This window comes from Candoia aspera, chromosome 2, assembly GCF_035149785.1.
Source record: "Candoia aspera isolate rCanAsp1 chromosome 2, rCanAsp1.hap2, whole genome shotgun sequence".
NCBI classification, from domain to species: Eukaryota; Metazoa; Chordata; class Lepidosauria; order Squamata; family Boidae; genus Candoia; species Candoia aspera.
In genome coordinates, this window is record NC_086154.1 from 184,197,193 (window position 1) to 184,217,362 (window position 20,170).

The window sequence follows — 20,170 nt, forward strand, 5'->3', positions numbered from 1 at the left end:
ATTACTGTGGGGACACTGCGACAGTCGTAAGTGTGAGGACTGGTCACAAGTCATTTTTCAGCACCGTCGTAAGTCTGAACTGTCACTAAATGAATGTTTGTTAAGTGAGGACTGCCTGTATGCATACTACATTGTGGAGAGAGAGCAGTGGAACACCATGACTTTTTCCATAGAGAAGCAATATTTACTATTTTCTGACAACCAACCAGGTTTCCCTGCAAAGCATCTTCTTCACTTACATTATCAGTGGACGTTTTGTTTCCTTACATAAGTCTTGTCTGACCTGACTTTCACAGCCTTGCCTATTTGCAATTTTGCTTCTACATTTTGGGATATTCATTGTAGGATCTCCTGGTACTAGAGATTCAGGTAGAAGAGAACCCCAAAAGTAATCCCTCCCCCCAGTACAATGCAAAATTTAACGAAGGTGGATTTTTGCTGCTGCAGTGTTCTTTTTGCCAGATCCTTTAGCTATTACCTGTAACGATGAATCTACTTCAGATTTTTCAGGAGAGACATTATATGTTATGTCTGCCTCCTTCTGATAAGGAAACTGTCACAGAAGAACAGCCTCAAGGAAGATGAGTGTATATAAGGAAAAGTGTTTGATCGGAATAGTGCAGGGGGGTTCTTTAGGTTCATTGAAGTGAATCTTTGTAGTAAGCCAAGAAAAAAGATTGGTTATTAAGCCTGGATGAACATGAAAGGCTTCCTTCCAGAAAGGAAAGATGGACTGGAAAAGTAAACAGAACAGTTACACTACTGCTCAATCAAGAACCCACTGTGAGTGAAACGTGCCTTATGCTGTTTATATGCATGTATATCTGAACCAGATAATTTTCTAACATGCATTCAGATGAGATTTCTTTTTCTTAGTAATTTTAAAAGAAACCTTGCATTCAGGCACCCAAAGCTGCTTCCATAATGGGCTGGGGGTTGTTTATTACACTCTGAACTTTGAAAGGCTGGGAAAAGGCCTAGAGTTCTATTTAGAATATTGTTATAGGTAACAATAAAGGCTGCTTCAAGCTGAGCTTGACTGCTGGTGAAAAAGCCACTCTTAATTTTCAAGTGGGTCGCAAGAAAAGTACCAGAGGAGAAAAGGTTTATTAGATTTCTCTATTAGAAATTACGTTTCTGAAATTACGCAAATTTTGTATATAAAAGTCCAGTATCTAAAGGGCAGCATTTGCAGGTTGCTCAAATGTTGCTTCCATTAAGAGGGATGCCTGTCTTAAAACAGAGGAAATGCGTGGACTCGCCAGTGGACTTCCAAACCCCTGTGTCTTTACCATGTCTCAAAATATGAGCAGTGTTTTACTGTCCTCGCTTGTGAAGAGGTAATAGATCTCTCCTAGTATAGGAATGGAAAATTACTTATTACTTAGAATTTCTGCCTCCCAGTTCTTTTGAAATGTAGTTCTTATAGACAGAAGTTACACCATGTTAACCCGTAAGTTTTTAACCATGGAATGAGGAAGCTATGGTTACCTGGTCCTGGTTTTCATATAAGCCCAAAATAAATCAGTTTATGGCTTCATGTTGGGTATAAACCTATAGTATTTGTACAGAATTTCCAACCAAGGAAGATATATTTTGAGAGTTCCCTCTAAGCCTCACTTTTTTAAAGACAATATTATAGGAAGACACAATACATTTAGAAAAAAATTATGGCTAGTGTCTTTGTGTTATAACCAGCATACTAGATCTGGCACTGCACATTTTATATTTACCCTATGCTGTTCGGTTTCCTGTATTATTAAAGGCACAGAAGAAAGTGTCCAGAACCTCATGAATATGACAGGCTTATATCTAAACCAAGCATCTCTAGCTTAAAATGGCATTTTTATTTCTGAGTGAGCTGATCATATGTCTGGCTGAATATAATTTAATATTTGTTTATGCTATTTATGTAGCATAATATAAATATATATTATGATAAAGTACCTAATGCTCCTTAGTTCCATTATTTCTCCATTATTTTTTTTAATGTCCTTCAGATCCAATCTTGCATTTCACCATCTTGCTTTTGTGGTTCCTAGTAAGGCAGAGTGTTGGTTTGTTATGAAGAACCAGATGTGGATGCAAACAGCTAAATTGCTCTTACTTGATGCTCAATGAGAGAGGAGAAATAAGCCTCAGAAGTTTGTATCTCAAACAAGCCAGGATTAAGCTGATTTATGACACTGGCTTCAAAAGGGGGGAGGAATAAGGTTCAGTTAGGGATTTGCAATTTAAAAAAAAAAAAAAAGTATGGAAGAGCTTGTTCACGTCATTTTATTTGGTTACCTTTATATATTACACTGCATTCAGTAGGACTTGCTCATCATTAATACTGCAACCCTGCGTACTTTTTATGTGTTTCGTTTTTTAAACTTTATATTCATATCCTGTTTTCATTCAAACCAACTTTTCAGTCATTCTGAACTGTGCTTTGCTAACTTTTTTTTTTTTTTAACAATCTTTTGGGAAATTACTAGCAGGAGAGCAAGACTTTCTCTAAAGGAGATATGTGATATGAATGCAAGCGGCTTGTGCAAAAATGTAGAATTGTTTCGGATTAGTCCCAGCCACTTTCCAGTTTTCATCTGAGCTAATTTGGTCCCTGTATATGTGATACAATATTCATACCATGCAAGTAAAATTGTGTGGAATTAGATTGTGGTTAGTTATGTTATCACATGTCCCACTTGGAGGATTTATTTCCTGCCTTGTTCTGTGTGATCTACAAATTAATAATTGAAGCCAGCTATTCTGTTAAGTAGTGTAATAAAAGGATTCAAAAAAAAATTTCCCCAGGAGCTAAGTGGTGCATGTGTTTCTATTTTAATATTGGGAATCTGAATTTAGTGCATGAAACTTGACACTCCAGAACAGCATTATTTTGAATACTGGTAATATTTGATGTAACTGAGCTCTGTTCCTTCTGAACTTCTAGAAAAATGATTTTATTTTTTAATTTATTTCACATTATTTGGAATTCTTCCTGAATTTGTAGAGTAAATAGCAGTCCTTTGTTATGGTTGAACTTCTCTCTGTCCTGGGAAGGGCATTATTAGTGCACTATGAATTAGGGTAATAACCCAACTCTAGGTGGTGTGTTCTGATTGTCTTCTCATGATTGAAAAAAGAAATGGAGCATGTAGAGTAGTTTGCTCTCCAGTAACAAGTTAGGGTTTCTTGGAAAAGATTCCCATCTTAAAGGGATTCCCATCTCCTTGTTTGATCTCATAAACAATTTCTGTCCAGAGTTTTCATGCCAGGATCATAATTGTTTTGACACTCAGACTATCAAAAGATTATCCCAAAGGATTATCCTGCAATCCAATTGTTTCCTCTTTGTGTGTGACCCTTAGAGCGGTTGGTTGGGAATATACTTGTGCAGTTAGTCTTCTCTGATGCATTCTACTGTTGATTTTGTCCTTTTCTTATTTTTACTTGTTTTTTGGTTGATGTTTTAGTCCTGTTATGTAAGCTGCCTAGAGTCACTTTGTGATTAAACCAGCATACAAATTGATGTACAAATAAAAATAGAATAAATTGTGATGAGGTGGTTTTGCAGTTTATATTCCTTGATAACTAAGCCCAATTAATCATACCCATATAGACTAAGAAAATGGTGAAAGAAGTGATGCAAATCAGATTACTAGCAGAGCTCTGATTTTTTTTTCCTAAAGCAATAGGTGAACTTAATATTGCTGATAACTTCTTATCATATTCTAATTGGCCAGGAAATAGATATGCCTTCACAAAAAAGAAAGTGCAGGGTTGAGCTGAAAATGGATGAATCTATGTGAGCATTTGCTTTTCTTCCTAATTCGAGAACCTAACTTGGTCCACCTAAGAACATTAAAATAGTAGAATGCTTTGAATATATGTGAATGAAGCTTTTATCCATTGAATAATCATAAGCATTTTTTCAAATATTGTGCTTTGCAATATACTGTGATGCTGAAAATGTTCCAACCAGCTGCAGTTACATCTTAAAATGTAATTAGTGATCAACTAGCTACGGTGCACCTTTATAGCTTGTGTGTGTATTAAATGTGTTAGCCTTGGGGCAAGCCAGCGTGGGTAAACTGAGCGTAGTTGCTTGCAGAGACCTCACAATTAATTTAGCGGAGAGAAATCTTAAATGACTTGAGTTGCTTCAATTCCCAGATCTCTGTTAAGAACAATAAATATACCAATGGCTAGACTTCAGCTGTTGTTTTCAACTTGGTAAGTGTGGTGCTTTTAATCTTTCTCCTCTTCCTCCCAAAACTGCACAGGTGTGCAGAGACTATGAGGTGGGCTTTGCCATCATCTCAAAGCCAAGGCCTAGAAAAAATCATCTTGTGTCTATGATTTAAATATTTCAGATGATTAAAAACATATGTATTTATATATATGAAACTAAAGTATTTGATATATTTATTTGTATGATTTTTATCTGACTGGTAAAAAGTTGGATAAAACTGGGAAAGTGGGGCCATGGCACATTTTTCTGAATTAGGTGTGATGGTATCGTTTTGTCTTGTCTAGTGCTGGTTCTGAGCAAAAATGTCCTCCTTCATTCACTATTCTTGGGATAGAATAAAAGTAGGAAACTTCTGGATACTTGATCTTGTTCCTATGCTTATGCTTGAAAGTATTCCAGAAGGAATGATAGCAAACCTGGCTTTAATTTGGCCATCTTATATCTTTGCCGGAGAATTTCCTAGAACGATGCCTGAAGCAACACAGATTGTATAGCACAGATTTCAAGCCCACAGCAGTCATGTCTATATAAACAATCAGACTGCTATCTAGAACACTGCAAATACAGTGTGGATTCAACTAGTTGTACATAGCCATTTTGCATAGCAAACTTTTTTTTTGAAGCTGTGATTTCTTTCAGATACAGTCTGAATATTGTGCAGTGTTCTGTTTTATGAACGTTTTTGTCTCTTGTTGAAAGCTGCTTCTGAAATGGCTATCCAAGTGGACAGGGCTGACAGATTAACTTTCCTTCACATCGTCAACTTGGTAGCAGGCTTCAGGTTCTGTTGAAAAGGCACATGTGATCAGCTCTGTTGTTGAGAGGCAGATCCTAAATTCTCATCTGCCATGCAGTTAGTGCAGACACGTTAAGAACACTCTAGACAGTTCGTAAGTGGTATGGATGTTTAGGGTAAGGAAAGGCTCTTGAGGTATAATGCCAAACAATATGCACAGATGAACTCCCTCAGCCAATTTTATGATTATTACCTAGTTTCCAATCTTTGTTTTGATTGTAAACACTAATTGGACATTTTGTTCAGATGGGCAAATTTTGATTTGTGCTTTCTTAAACCACTGACATTTATTTGACAAACAAGCACATGTCCTAAAAGAGTACTGTAGCTGTTGATTCTGAAATTAAGGTTATATATCTTGAGAAGAAAGAAATATGGATGAGAAGATAGAAGCATCTTTGTTCTTTTGCTTGTTCCCAGACTATAAGTGTACTCATTGTTGTCTTACCTTTGATGTAATTTGCAGAAAGTAAGATACCAAAGATATTTTTTACTTGAGAATAAATAGCCTAGTGAGGTTCTGGGCTTGCAAGTTACAGAAATATAAATAAAAGACAATAACCACAGTGTTGCTTGTTTTACTCTTTTCTATTTATTAAATTTATATCCCACCTTAATTCATACATAAGACAGATATTGATAGGCAGAATATTCATATGAGCACCCCTTCCTTTTGCTGGCTTTTACATCCGTGTAATTGTTTTCCCTCATTAATTTTTATCTATTGAGGCCAATTGGGAGAATGTCAGAAAAATACTGAAATAACTCTTAACATTATATTTTTACTGCTTAATTTTGCCTGGGTGAAAAATGTTATATCTGGTAATTTAAGATATCTTTTGAATGGTGCCCCCTTCAGGTTGGGAGTCCAGGGCAATTGTTCCCACTGTCCCTTTAGAAGGGCCTTGCATGTAGTGATGTATAATCACAAATCATTCCTACCTTTGAATGTTAGATTTAAGGGAGGATGCAGCAGTAGGTAAAGGTAAACCTTTACCTTTACTTAAAAGATTCACTTACCTCTCTGGAAAAAATACGCCTAACTTTTCTGTGTATCTGCTAAAAATAGAGAAAAAAAAATCTGAAAAAGGAAAAGAGCCACTCCGGTCTTCTTCATATCTCTATCCATCAAAAGAGTGAATTACTCAATTTAGAAAATTTTATTTGGTAGGCATACGGTTGTATGTTGTAGACCTGATTTCTGTGGGTCTACTTAGGGGTGTAAGAGATGCGGTGGTGGTGCGGGTTAAACCGCTGAGCTGCTGAGCTTGCCGATTGGAAGATCAGCGGTTCGAATCCGCGTGGCGGGGTGAGCTCCCGTTGCTAGTCCCAGCTCCTGCCAACCTAGCAGTTCGAAAACATGCAAATGTGAGTAGATTAATAGGTACTGCTTCGGCGGGCAGGTAACGGTGTTCCGTGTAGTCACGCCGGCTCTTTGGCTTTGAAACGGAGATGAGCACCGCCCCCTAGAGTCGGACACGACTGGACTTAATGTCAAGGGAAACCTTTACCTTTACCTACTATGGGGTGTAACCATAAATATAGTTTAGAATAATATATGGTATCCCCAAATAATCTTACCTCTTTTCTGGACTCAGTGTTAATTTATTTCTGTACTCAGCTTCAAATATTCTTAATTAGCCAAGGTATATGCAGACATTCTTTAACAAGTAGGTGCAATTCTTTTTATCCATGCAACAATATAGCTGTGAATAACACCAAAAAATACAGTAATAGAACTTACAGAATATATCTGCTGGCATGAAAGTAATTAAGTGTTTTGAATTTGTTAAGTGTTAACAGCTTCTTAAGTTTTTCCCCCAAATGTTTTTGATGTGGTATGACTAAAACTTGTACTGAATGTTTCTGGATTGATGGATAGGAAGCAAAGTGGAGCATAGTGGAAACTGAATAGCAAGTACATATTTTTTCCAAGTGAAATTACTTCATTTTTATGGTTAAATATGGCAATAAGACTTATTGAACTCTAAAATCGTAGTTTGGTTCTATTGTCAAATACGTTTTTAAAAACAAGCTTGTTTATTTATTTGCTAGTGTATTACTGACCAGGGACGCGGTGGCGCTGCGGGTTAAACCGCTGAGCTGCCGATCGGAAGGTCGGCGGTTCGAAACCGTGTCGTCATGCTGGCCACATGACCCGGAAGTGTCTATGACAACGCCGGCTCTAAGGCTTAGAAACGGAGATGAGCACCGCCCCCTAGAGTCGGACACGACTGGACTTTACGTCAAGGGAAACCTTTACCTTTACTTTAGTGTATTACTGAGGTAAGGAAATTTTGCTTAGCCTTTGCTTTTCTACTAATGTTGCATGCCAGCAACATTTGTGTTATAAACTGCTCTAAATTTTTAAAGCAAGTAAAGTAATACCTTAATAAAAGAATGCAAGCTTATTAAAATTGTTGCTTGATATTTAATTGGGCAAAAAAGCTTCAAATTGAACAAGAGCAGAATTATCAATCTTGGGTTCATTTGCATCAAAATAGCTGGGTGATTTTGGGCCAGTCACTTTTTCTCAGCCCTAGGAAGAAGGCAATGGCAAACCACTTCTGAAAAAGGTTGCCAAGAAAACCACAGGGACTTGTCCAGGCAGTTGCTGAGAATCGGACATGACTGAACAGATTAAAAAAAATCTGGATTTTTTTTCAAATAATTTTTAAAGAATAGAAATTATTTAATATATGTTGAAATCAGTCTTGGCTTGAAATCTCATTGGTTCCCCCATGTTTGAGGCATATGTAATTTTTAAAAGCACGTTATCACAGTTTTCCTGTCAATTCCATTCAGCATCCAAAGTCCTTCGGAGGACTCCAGTTCTGATTTAAAAATCTGAAGAATAGGATAAATCAGCAGAGGCCATCAGTCCCTATAAAATGAACACTAGAACACTGCAGACCTCCAAGTGTGCGTAGTACCTGTCCCACATAGCAACGAACAGTGGGAAATTGATCACTTGATCTTAGCCAAAAGGCCAAGAAGCGATAAATTGATAACTTGTGGAATCTTCCAGAAAGCATTCTGGAGGGCAAAATGTCAAGTTTTGCCAGAGCAAAGGCCCAGTTATTGCAAAATTGTAGCATTAGCAAGATGGATGAAATGACCATTTTACTGGTATCTCACTGTGGTACTATTAATGAGTTAGCTTATTTTGTTGCTTTTTGGATTTAGCAGCATACTGGCTATAGAATAGAAATAGATACAACATTTAAGATATACATATACTGAGTAGTAGTTCAACACATGTTCCTAATTAATGGCTTTAGTCCAAATTAGGTGTTAAATGTAGTCCTGATTTTTGAAAATCTCAAATATTAGTCAACAGGAATCCATGCTGTCTCAGGTGGAATCTTACTGTAAAATGAATGACTTTACCCATGCAGAAAAATGGGATAGGTGTTTTGCTGTTACCACTATTAAGCTCCAAGTAACCATATAAAAGGGACGCGGTGGCGCTGCGGGTTAAACCGCTGAGCTTGCTGATCGGAAGGTCGGCAGTTCGAATCCGCGTGATGGGGTGAGCTTCCGTTGCTAGTCCCAGCTCCTGCCAACCTAGCAGTTCGAAAACATGCCAATGTGAGTAGATTAATAGGTACCGCTTCGGTGGGAAGGTAACGCCGTTCCGTGTAGTCATGACCACGGAAGTGTCTACGGGCAAATGCTGGCTCTTCGGCTTTGAAACGGAGATGAGCACCGCCCCTTAGAGTCGGACACGACTGGACTTAATGTCAAGGGAAACCTTTACCTTTACCTTAACCATATAAAACTCTTTCCTTATTGATGCAAACTATTGCTTTCTTTATAATTAAGATGTTAATGATAAGATGTTACAATTCCTTGATTGTGTTATTCCTATTTTCTTTTCCTTGTATGATTTTAATACTTGCCAAGCCCAATCCTAATTTTTGATAGCAATGGTTAACTCAGAAACTCTTGAAATAATTTGTGCTTCTATTCTTGGCAGTGGGTAGCTATGAAAAGTGTTCCAAAGATTTGCAGAATCAGTATCCACTATTCTGTGGAATGGATGATGTCCCTATCCTATTTGCTAGGGGTATGCATGAAATTAAGAAAAAGAGTTCTAAAAGAACCAAACAGCCCTACTTAGAAAATTCTTTTAGAGTGTTGTAAGTATTTCATGTCCCACAAGAACAAAACTTGAAACATTTTGAGTATTCTGCCATAGGGAACTGCTGCATCTCTGATAATGTGTCTAACTGATTCTCCCTCACTGCCATCTTCTCTTTCCTTCAACTAGCTTGGAATATTTTGTCATCCTTGTGAGCACACACATTCATGCAATACATTAATATCTAAGTAATTTTTGTCACTGATCACATTTCAACCAACCAATAGTTAATTTTTTTTTAAATGAGTTGGTTCCAATACTAGATATGTCTCATTGCATTTAACTGGTAGGAAACTTAAGTAGTTCTTATTTGGGTTCACAATTAGTGACACAAGCTATAAAATGCTTATGTTGTGTGAACCTAACCATTGTATTTTGTGAAGTGTAGTTGATGCCTGGTGTAATGTAGGACATAACTACTTGTTATAGTATAAAAGACTATATTGGAAAATAGTGACTAGGTGATTTGTACAGAAATATTTAAATCTGACTTGACTGGATAATGTTATTTTAAATTTGAGAGAGAAACCCTTTCAGGGACCATATCAACAGCTGGTTTCTTGAGCAGATAAATAGTGTTGCAAACAGGATCTCCATACACTATAAGTAGTCCCTTCCTGTTTGTGTATGTGTGGTCCTTGAAAGCTGTGAAGGGTTCAAAGAATGTAATTATGGAACTATATGGAGTATGCCCAATGTTGATTGTTCATGTTTTTCTGCAATAAGCCTTTTTTGGGGATTGCATACTTGCTTATTTAATTTTGTTCAGATATTCAACAAAATATCTGATAGATACCTTCTAGGTTTATATTTAAGTCAGCAAGAACTCTAAGTAAATGATTTGAGGATAATAGGATGATAGCCCAATTTTTATTCCTTATTTTGAGCTCCATACTTCATTCAGTGTTGTTTGTTTGTTTATACACACACACACGCACACATATAATTTAATTTAAAGAAGATTGTAAAATAGTTGAAAATTGAAAGAGTTATCCCTGACATGTGGAAGAACAAGCTCAGAAATATACTGAATTTGCTCTAGGAATTCTTAATGACTCTGTTAAATATTTTGAAAATCTGACATATAGAATCCTAAGGGAGATTTTGGAACTTGATTGAAGTATGCTTATTAATTTTCAGTTACAAGTGAGTTAGACAAGTGAGTTAGATATACTGTAACTTGATGTTTCTTTTTTCCTGATGAACATACTGAATCAACTCGGCAAGTTAGTGCTCAAGTAGTTGTGCCATTTTTTTTAAATGAGGGAATTTGATTAATCCAAGCCCTAGTGATTTCTGCATTCATATTGGGTCTTTCGTCATCTTAGCTGGTTTTTATAGGACTTGCAGTCTAAACACTGGAGTGCATCCCAGATTGTTGGCTATGTTGACTGCAATTTATTGGAGCTGTAGTCTGAAAAATCTGGAGGGTATTATGGTTTCTCACTAACCATAGTGGATTTCTGCCACAGAGGCAGGTCCATACAATTCCTTCTGCATTTTAGCCAACATTTCATTGTCAAATCCAAATTACAGGATTTGGATCAGGAAGACAGTATCCTCAAATTATTGATACCTTGTCCATATGTAAAGTTGAAGTTTGCATACTTCCTGATAACAAGGAGATTGACTTTCTTCAGTTACAAGTAAGCTCCTTGTATATATAAAATGAAAATGTACTTTTGCAAGTACTAGTTGCTTGGTGTGACATTTCACATTTATGTAAATTAAGAACTTCTTTGGTAAGTCCCGCCAAACAGTAACACACAATATATTTTCATGTTTTTCCTTTCCTGCCCTCTGATGAGTAGGCCTCATACTTCGTCTCTCATGTCTCTGAATTATTCATAATTACAACAGATAGTAATCTGATTTATTTAATTGCTTACCAAGTAGTCTTTAAACAGTGGAATGCTGGAGAATTGAAGGAGGATTGCAGCTTTTGAGTGATAAAAATCAGTCCATTCTTGCCTGTTTTTGAATATTCTGCTACTTTTTAGCATTCTCTTAATTTCCGCTTACCAGTTTAAAGTTGTGCAAGTGTCTTACTGTTCTCTCTGAAAGGAATTAGTCTCTTAGAAGCACTCAGTTTGAATCCTTGCTGAACTGCTTGCTGCTTATCCCAAAGCTTTGGAGAATAACATGTCAGATATTCCAAGGGATTTGACAGATGACCCTTTTTCCTGATGGGCTTGTGATTTGATGTACTAGTGGCAGAATTCCCAATGGAAAAATGATGCAATTTGGGTTTTTTCCCTCTTTCATTCAGAGGCTTATGTTGTTTCATTTTAGTATTAACAGAATTCTGTCAGGCTTTTGAAAACCCTTTATTCCCATATAGTGGCCAAATGCTTTGATTTATTTGTCATAGCAGTCAAAAGACTTTTTGGAAGGCTAAAAGAATACCTTATTGTGAATGTTGCTCGTAAGTTCTATTAAGAATGGTTTACATTTTACTTTCTATCAATTGAAAGGCATTTTATTTATTGATGCACTCTGGCTTAAAGGGGGAAAAAAGACATTTTATAGCTCATATCTGCAAAGGGGAGATAGGAAAAACTGGATCTGGTTCTTAAGCAGAGGAGATGACAAGGGATAATAGATGAAGTATTTGAAAGAACATTTTTTTTCCTCATAATTAGGCTGAGAGAGCACATCATATGTGAGCTGCTTGATGACTATATTTTTAAAAGATGCATTTAAAAGTCTGTTCTATCAAAGAAGTGCTTGGGACTTCAAAAGCACACTGCAGTTAAATAATCAGATTAGAGAAAAAAGATCGAGTTGTTCTACTATATTACAACAGCTTCCCGCAGCCTGGCAATGTCAGGATATTTTTGGATTGTAACCCTATATAGTTTTTAACCTTTTAATTTTTTTAAAGAAGTTATTTATTTGGTTGCCCTTCTCAGCATAGCCACTCCGTTTAATACGAATTTTGGGAGTTGCATTCCCAACACACCTGGTGCTTAATTGGGGTGGGGAATGAAACCTGTATATGTTTGTGGCCTTTCATGTCCCATTATTGAAGTAGTATCATACGTATCTGTGCTGGAAATTTCTCCTGTATTTTTTTCTTCTGCTCTCGTTTACTTTGATGAAAGAGAATTTACTTTCAAGGTTTCTTTCAAAGGAGTAATTCTCAATTATCCTAAGAGTAAGGTAGATATTTGCCCTGGTTTGATGCTGAAATTTTGTTTTGTTGTTTGCTGAAATTTTGTTTGTTATCCCTTACCAGTTTTTTTTAATTTTCCCTTTTTTTCTGTAGTTTTCTGATATTCCCCAAGAAGCAAGGTGTGCTTAAATAGGTTAAATTTGGCTAAGTTCTTCTGCACTTCCGCCAATAGATCTTAATGTTACAGTATAGTACATGTTGGTGTAATTATAGGCAGAAACTTTATTGATAGAATGTAGATGTAAAACACAGAAATAAATTGATTATTTATCCATACTAATGTTGAGCTCCAGCTTGTACCGGTATGACTGATGTAATCTCTCCCTTTTCTAGAGGTGAGATGTCATCATTCCATAAGATCTCATGGAATGGCCTTTTGTGGTGGAAGTATATTTGCTTGGAATAAAAAAAAACAGGCTGTTCTCACTTAAAACTGTAGAAATCACTGCCTTCAGTGGCTACACTAGGGATGTGCAGAATATTTAAAATGGAACCACTCAGCATTTAAAATGCCCTATTTTGAAACAGTGTTTCAAGTGTGAAATGGGGTATTCTGAGCATCTTGGAAGTGTTTTGAGCTCAAAAGAAAAGTGTTCTCTACTTGGAGCAAAGCTATTTTGAGCTCAGAACACTCCTGAAGTGCTTAAACATCTTGTTTTGCATTCAAAATATCTGTTTCAGGTTGTAGATGGGGCATTTTTCACTTAAAACACCGTGTTTTAAATTGAAACATATTACACACTACAGTTAGTCTCTCTGATGATTTGCTGATGGGTCAAGCCTTTCATTTTTAGGAAAGTATTCACTTGAGTAGAACATACAATTTAGATCCTGCCTGTATATATATATATATGTATATATTTCTCTTAGTTAAATATCTAAATTGGGTTTAAGTTTTGCCTTTTTCCCCTTGTTTCTCTTACATTTTAAATGTAAGCTGTGCTAAGTGATATATTTGTGTTAGTAAGGTGTAATACACAAAAACCTATTCAAGTAAAGGGGATGAGTGCTCCTACCTATATGCAGTTGCAAAATCAACAGCAACTTTGTCTGATAGGGATTCATAAGCTTTGACTAGCTTCATTTCTGGACATTGCTGACCTAAATCTTTTCTCAGATTTCTAGCATATACATGGAATGTCTTGGGAGAGCAGGGAAATCACTGTCTCTCATTCTTGATGCCAGGCTTTGGAAACTTGGAAGCAGAGAGAATCAGTCATTCAGCTACTCAATGTCATTAAACAACATCTTTGAAATGCAGCCTGGATAAATGGACAGATGACAATGAGAAGCCCGGTGCCTAGCTGGTGTAATGAGGAGAATTTACAGGGGCTTGGATTTGTGAGGCACTGGGCACAGGAAGCTGACACTGCAGAAAACAGGGTCTACTTGAATTACAGTTGAATGACCCTGTTGGCCTCTTACATGAAAATGGTAGCAGAGAGTCTTCTAAACTGAATCACGGGAAATACTAACAGAAGCTAATAAGCTTATTTAAGTGGAAAGGAAACATTTTTGATTGTCCAAGTAGGTAGGGTATAGAACAAGGTTGATGATTCAAGGGAGAAAATGCATGTGGTGGAGAAGTTTGGAAAGGGATAAGCTGTTTTAAGTATTTGGGTTAGTGTTAGAAACCCCCAGGCCGAGATACACGATGTTTGAAGTACTCTAAGATGACAGATTTAGAGTACCAATAGAAGAGAATATCTGTAGCTCACGGTTGAATTGTGGAGCCCTTGATGGTCATCAGTGCTCATCAGTGTCCATCAGATGATGAACATCATCAGAGCACTGATTATGTTACCTAGCTGGGTAATGAAACGTCTGCAAGCAAACAACCAAGCTTAGAGAGCACCAAGTAATCCACAGATTTAGGGTGATGTCCTAAAAAAGGAAAATGCCTGCAACTCAGTTGAGTTCAAGCTCCTTGTAATGTTATATTAAAATGATGCAACTTCAGATTACACAGAACATCATTTTCCCTGTGTGCCTGTGCTGCAATTACATTCTAGTGGAGATACCTTCTTGAGCATACTAAGTTTGCTAGGCTTTTGCTATGAGGTGGCCAGAAGGTATTCTTCATCAAAACACCAAGTGAAACAATTTCTTCTTTATTTAGTTTCAGTTGGCACCAAGCATTGTAAATGTTCGGTGCCAACTTCTGATGTATCTGTTCACCCATAACTATGGTTAGGTCTGTGCTGTTGTGTCTTCTGTTCTGTTTCCTTCCTGATGTCCTGTGTTGTAGAACTTTAACACGGTTTATAGTTCTAAACATATGGTATGTTAAGAGTGTTTCCATTATTTGTTTAATTGTATATTGTTTTTAACTTTTTAAAATAAGTTTTATTCCTGTTCTGGGATTATTCATCTATTGAAAGTGGAATAGAAGTTAAGTATTAATATGAGAATGTACATATAAATATATAGTATAAGAACAGTGGCAATGTTGCAAGATGCGTATTGGGTATATGTGTGGGTTTTGTTCGTTTTTTCCTCCTGAAGAAGGGTGTTTCTATTGTGAAGCATGACTTAGGGTGTACATTACAGTTTTTACATTTTAACACTTCAGTAATGCAGATAACTGTACTGTCTGTTATCAGCAGTAACGCTTGCAAAATTCAACAGTACAGTTAACCTCAGATTGCCTACCCATGCCTTTAAAATACCTAATGCAAGATGTTTGCTCCTGAATTGATTGGATATGTAACAGTGGTGCTGTTAAATTTAAGCCTGGGTAGAAAATGATCAAGAAGGCCACATTTAACTCCAGAAGAAAAAGAAATGCCACAAATGAGGGATTGGTTAAAAAGTAGGGTGAAAGTGAAAAGGATTAATTCTCTATAGAATGCTTGGGACTTACACAGATGCTCAACAATGGATAACCAGTTAGAATGTATACAGTAAATAGGTATCATGAATCAGGAAAGAGTGCCACAGAAATCCAGGAGGTCATCAGCATGATAGTTGAGTAGTGTCAAGGATTTTGTTAGAAGAAAGCTTCCTTAAAAATCAAGTATTCCCCAAAGGAGAACAAAAAGCAACATAGACCTTTCATACAAGGAATACAAGAAGGCAAAAAAGGGTGCAAAAAAAGCAGTTGCTAATAATATTAAGATCAAGAATCTTAAAATATCCCAGTGCAAGGAAGGAAGTTATAGTGGTTGATCGCTTGGATTTTAAAGAAATCTTCAGAGAAATCTTTGCATCTGTTTTCACTCCAGACCATACAGGGTAGGAAAGGATATTAAGACGGCCTGATGCAATACTGAATTGAATTGGGCTAAACTGAAGTAGCAATGATGAAAAGAGATGCTGTTCTAGATCTTACTAACAAATTGCTTGTAATTCACCAAGTCTAAATGGCACCCATTTGAAATTTCTTAATTAAAGTGTGAAAACCTTCCACCCAAAGTAATGAAGGTTTTCTATTAGAAGAATGAGGATTGGCCCATATAAATGCTAATTTTAAAATTGAGATTTTTAGGTATTGTAAAATAGTAGCCTTTCAAATTATAGCATATTTAGCAAGTCTTGTTGAAGAATTATGATATTTTTCTGCAAATGTAAGTCTTGCTTAAGTAATTTTTAAAAATTCTTTGAAAATGTCAGCATGCATGTGAATAAAAATATTGTCCTGTAGCGTGGTGGGTCTCAGAGCTGATGGAGGAGAGAGTGCATTCCAGGGAGATAAACGTTCTCACAGCATTGAGAGCATTGAGAGGCTGACAAAGAAAGTTAGTCTGACCCCACCTTAGGGTTCCAGGAGTATTTTTCCCTTAGATCAGTTAGGGTACCTTTAGTCTGGCAAGATTCTGTATATGGTAGGTACAATAAAGACTAGAGTGTGACTTCGGTTCAGCGTGGTTCTTGCCAGTTCTCCTGACATGTAGACATTGCTTATTTGGATTTTCAAAAGGCCTTTGGCTATTGCTTTTCAAGGATTCTTGAAAAAAGTTAGTAACCAAGGGCAATAGGAGAAGGTACTCTTACTGATTTCTAATTGTTTAACAGATAGAAAGTAAAGGTGGAATAACTACACAATTTAAAATAGAAAATTGTAAACAGTAATATGTTATGGATTGCTGTCACAACGTCAGGCTCAGGCAACAAGCCGGTTGGTCAATTCCTGTCGCAACGAGTGGATCAACATTTGGTTGATCTGAAAAAGTGGACCCTGCACCTGCGGGAAAAATGCTAGGAAGAAAAAAAATACATCGATGCAAAAAAAAGAAACTTTAAGTTAATGATATGTGCTGTTGATGACTGAGTTGAAGAGGAGTTTTATGGTACATCTCTATGAAACAGCTGCTCGGTGTTGAGTGACTGAAGACATTTTAATTCCATATTGGGAGTCATTAAAAAGAGAATTGCAAATAAAACTGTTATTTATATTCAAATGCACGTGGTACCTGCCTTTGGAATGCAGTGTGTTCCTGCCATCATACCTCAAAGGGTATTGTAGAGCTGGAAAAGGTACTGAAATGGAGGATCAGGTTTATTAAGGGGTTTAAGCAACTTTCCGATGCTAGAAAGGATTACAGTGTTTGGGATTCTAAGTTAGAGGGGGAAGTGGCAAATAGGAGGTGAAATGACACATGAGTGAAATGTGTATAAAATTATGTATGATGTAGAGGATGAATATCACTTTTCTAAAAATATTAGGACATGGAGATAGCCAAAACAATTTAATGGTAGAGATTGCTGTTTCACAGCATATTCTTGGCCTATGAATTCCTTGCAACAGAGCGTATTACCCATGATAGAATACTGTGCTGTCTTTGGTCTGATCATGCATGCCTGTATATGAAACTAGCCGTTCTCTTCCATTGCAGATTTATGGTGATTATGATGGTAGTGATAGAATCCAGCTTTCTTGTAGCCCTACATTTGTGTTCTTGGTAACTATTATAAGTTTGCCCACTATTGATAACCATTGTAAGGCTGACACATTTGTCTCATCTTGCTTGGTATTGTAAATACTAGATAGCAACAGATTTCCTAGACTACTAACCTGTTTCTCTTTTCTGTATGTGTTAGGGATTGAACTTTTCTGTGGGAAGCATGTACTTTACCAGTAAGCTTCAACAATGCACATTAATGACATTTATTATAGGTTGAAGACTTACCCCTCATAAATTAACTTTGACTCTGATGAGTCTTTTTAATGCTGACTTGAAGATTAATGGTGCTTTAAATTTGAATCTCATTTTTGTTCAGGTGCCTCAAGTAAATATACATATATATAAAATGAGTACCTTTCATGGTCAGAAATTGCAGAAGATTTAAGATTTTTATTATTGTCTTAGTTTATTTATTAATTAGGTTTATGTCCAAGAGGTCAAGGTATCATATGTAGGGCTTCTTCAGGTTGGGCTGAGAGAGAGTCCTGAGTATCCCTGTTCCTAGTGCAAAACCTTAGCCTGTATCCTAGTTGCAAAAATGTTATATATATATTTCTTATTATTATTACGAGAGTGGTGTACTATTGGTTATTGTATTAATTTCCTATCCAGCTAAACTTGTATTTGGATAACTAAAATCCATCATTTCCTCTTTGATACTAAAGCTTTATAAATAGGATTATAAAGTAGTAATAATTGGTGTTTTCAAATATTAAGACATGTCACTCAAAGGGCAACTCCATCTTTTCCCTCTCTCTCTCTGAACCATACCGCCATTCTGATTAAACTATATTTTAACTGGTGTAAGCAAAGATTTTCGAGTTCTTGACTTTGCCTATCATGTCACTGTATTCCTACTACAGATCTAATGTATCTTCATATGGTTATATCATGACACTGCATAAAGTATTTACTTTGTTTCCTAAATGTTTGTCAAATTTCAAAGGGGAAGTTAACAGTTTGTGATCCATGTGATTTTAAGAAGAAATCATTTGTGTTTGCATTTTTATCCTTTCATCTAAATGTTGTTCGCTCACATACAGATACTTGACATATCTCCCATTCTCTTCTGGCTATATATTCCACTTCCGTAATTACAGTCAAATTTCATTTCTTCTGTTCTTAGTTTGGTACGGGTGTGTGTAATGATCAGAGAAGGAGAATATATATTTTTGTAAAGCAACGAATTGCTCAGATGAGTTTTCTTTAGTCTTAAGTCATAACTACTGTTGCTTCTGCGCATGTTGACAGAATTTAAGATTAGACCTATTGAAGTTTTGCGTTATCTCTTCCATTGCTGTAGAAAGCTTTCCCTGCAGATTTTCAAGGATTAGGCTTCTTTTAAAAAGAGAGCATGCCGGAGAAGTATGTTGCTTTTCTAATACATTATATTTACGCTTATAGGGAAGAATTGTAGGGCACCAAAGCAATGGAAGTTTTTGCAAATCATCTTAATACAGAATCCTGTCAAATCATCTTTTTCCAATTATAAAAAAGTTTTCTCTGTTTTATCTTCCATACTGGACCAAGTGAACCATTTTCAACCCCCTTCCCCTGATAATATCCACTTTAACTGCAAGTGGATATTATCTGTGTAACTCTGGTTTGATGTAGTGGTCAAGTCACCAGGCTAGAAACTGGGAGACTGTGAGTTCTAGTCCTACCATAGGCACAAAGGCAGCTGGGTTGATTTTGGGCCAGTCACTCTCTCTCAGTCCTGGGAAGGAGGCAATGGCAAACCACTTTTGAAAAACCTTGCCAAGAAAACTGCAGGGACTTATCCATGCAGTCACCAGGAATCAAAAATGGATTTGAAGGCACCAAAAACAAAACAAAAAAACCTCTGGTTGACATTCTTAATGAGATGAAATATTCTGCAATTAATTATGTCTCTGGTCTCTTTAACTGCTATCTATGTTGAAGCCTAAACTTTGCTTGCTGTGACATTGAGACTCATGATGGCACTGAAAACTGGCAATATGTTTTACTTCCCTGGAAGAATACAGGGATTTGATGATATAGTGAAGTTAGATACGTTGACCAGATAATGTGGCCAGTGACGCAACTTAATATGTATCCTGTACTGCTGTTTTATCAGAGTTTGTCAAAGTATTACACAATCAACTAATAAATTCAGTCTTGCTTGGAATGTATTCCATTTCATGTTGGATTTTTTCCTACTTATCTCATTCATACTCTACTTGTAACTTGATACTTCTGTCCTTAGAGATTCACTATTTTACAGTAGTGTGTGTGTGCTTCTGCATTTAGAAGAAAAAAACTGTTGTTAATATCTAACTGCTTGAATGAATCTATATATACTAGTACTGTACGTAATGCTTTAATCTTAAAATAAATTTGTAATAAAGTATAAATTATTCAAGCTTTGGATCTGGCAGATTTTGTGTTGGCCAAGTAAATGGGCTGCTATTTTTTGGGTGGATCCATAAGAATGCACATTCTTGTGGATCAAAGGACTATCTAATCAGGCATTTTATTTCTCACTGTGGCTAACCATATACATTTATGAAGCTAGCAAATGAGCCATGTGAACTTAAGGTGTGGCCCAGTGACTGGTATTCACCACTATGGTGCCTCAAAACCTTCAGGGAATTAACATAGACATCAATGTTAGCTACCCATTTTACTTACAAGGGCATGTTAAAATCATGGCATGTTGTAATAAATTATAAGTGGCATACTAGTTACATTAGTCCCTTTCTAGCTCTGCAAGACTCACATCTCTGGTTTTACAATATGTGTGGGACAGTATATTATTGAAAACATTTCTATATGTTTATCAGCTCAGTTATCTTAGTAATACTGCTTGACTCTTTAAACTTTGTCAATAAATACTGAATTAAAGTTGCAGTTGCAGCATCAATTGAATTCATACTATCAATGTTATTTA

At 36.4% G+C, this 20,170-nt stretch overlaps 1 protein-coding gene across 6 annotated transcripts in view; it reads left to right on the forward strand.

Moving 5' to 3' along the window:
* The window catches only part of ELAVL2 (ELAV like RNA binding protein 2), a 135,037-nt gene that overhangs the window by 34,504 nt on the left and 80,363 nt on the right, over window positions 1-20,170 (forward strand). The gene's annotated exons all lie outside the window — the stretch shown is intronic.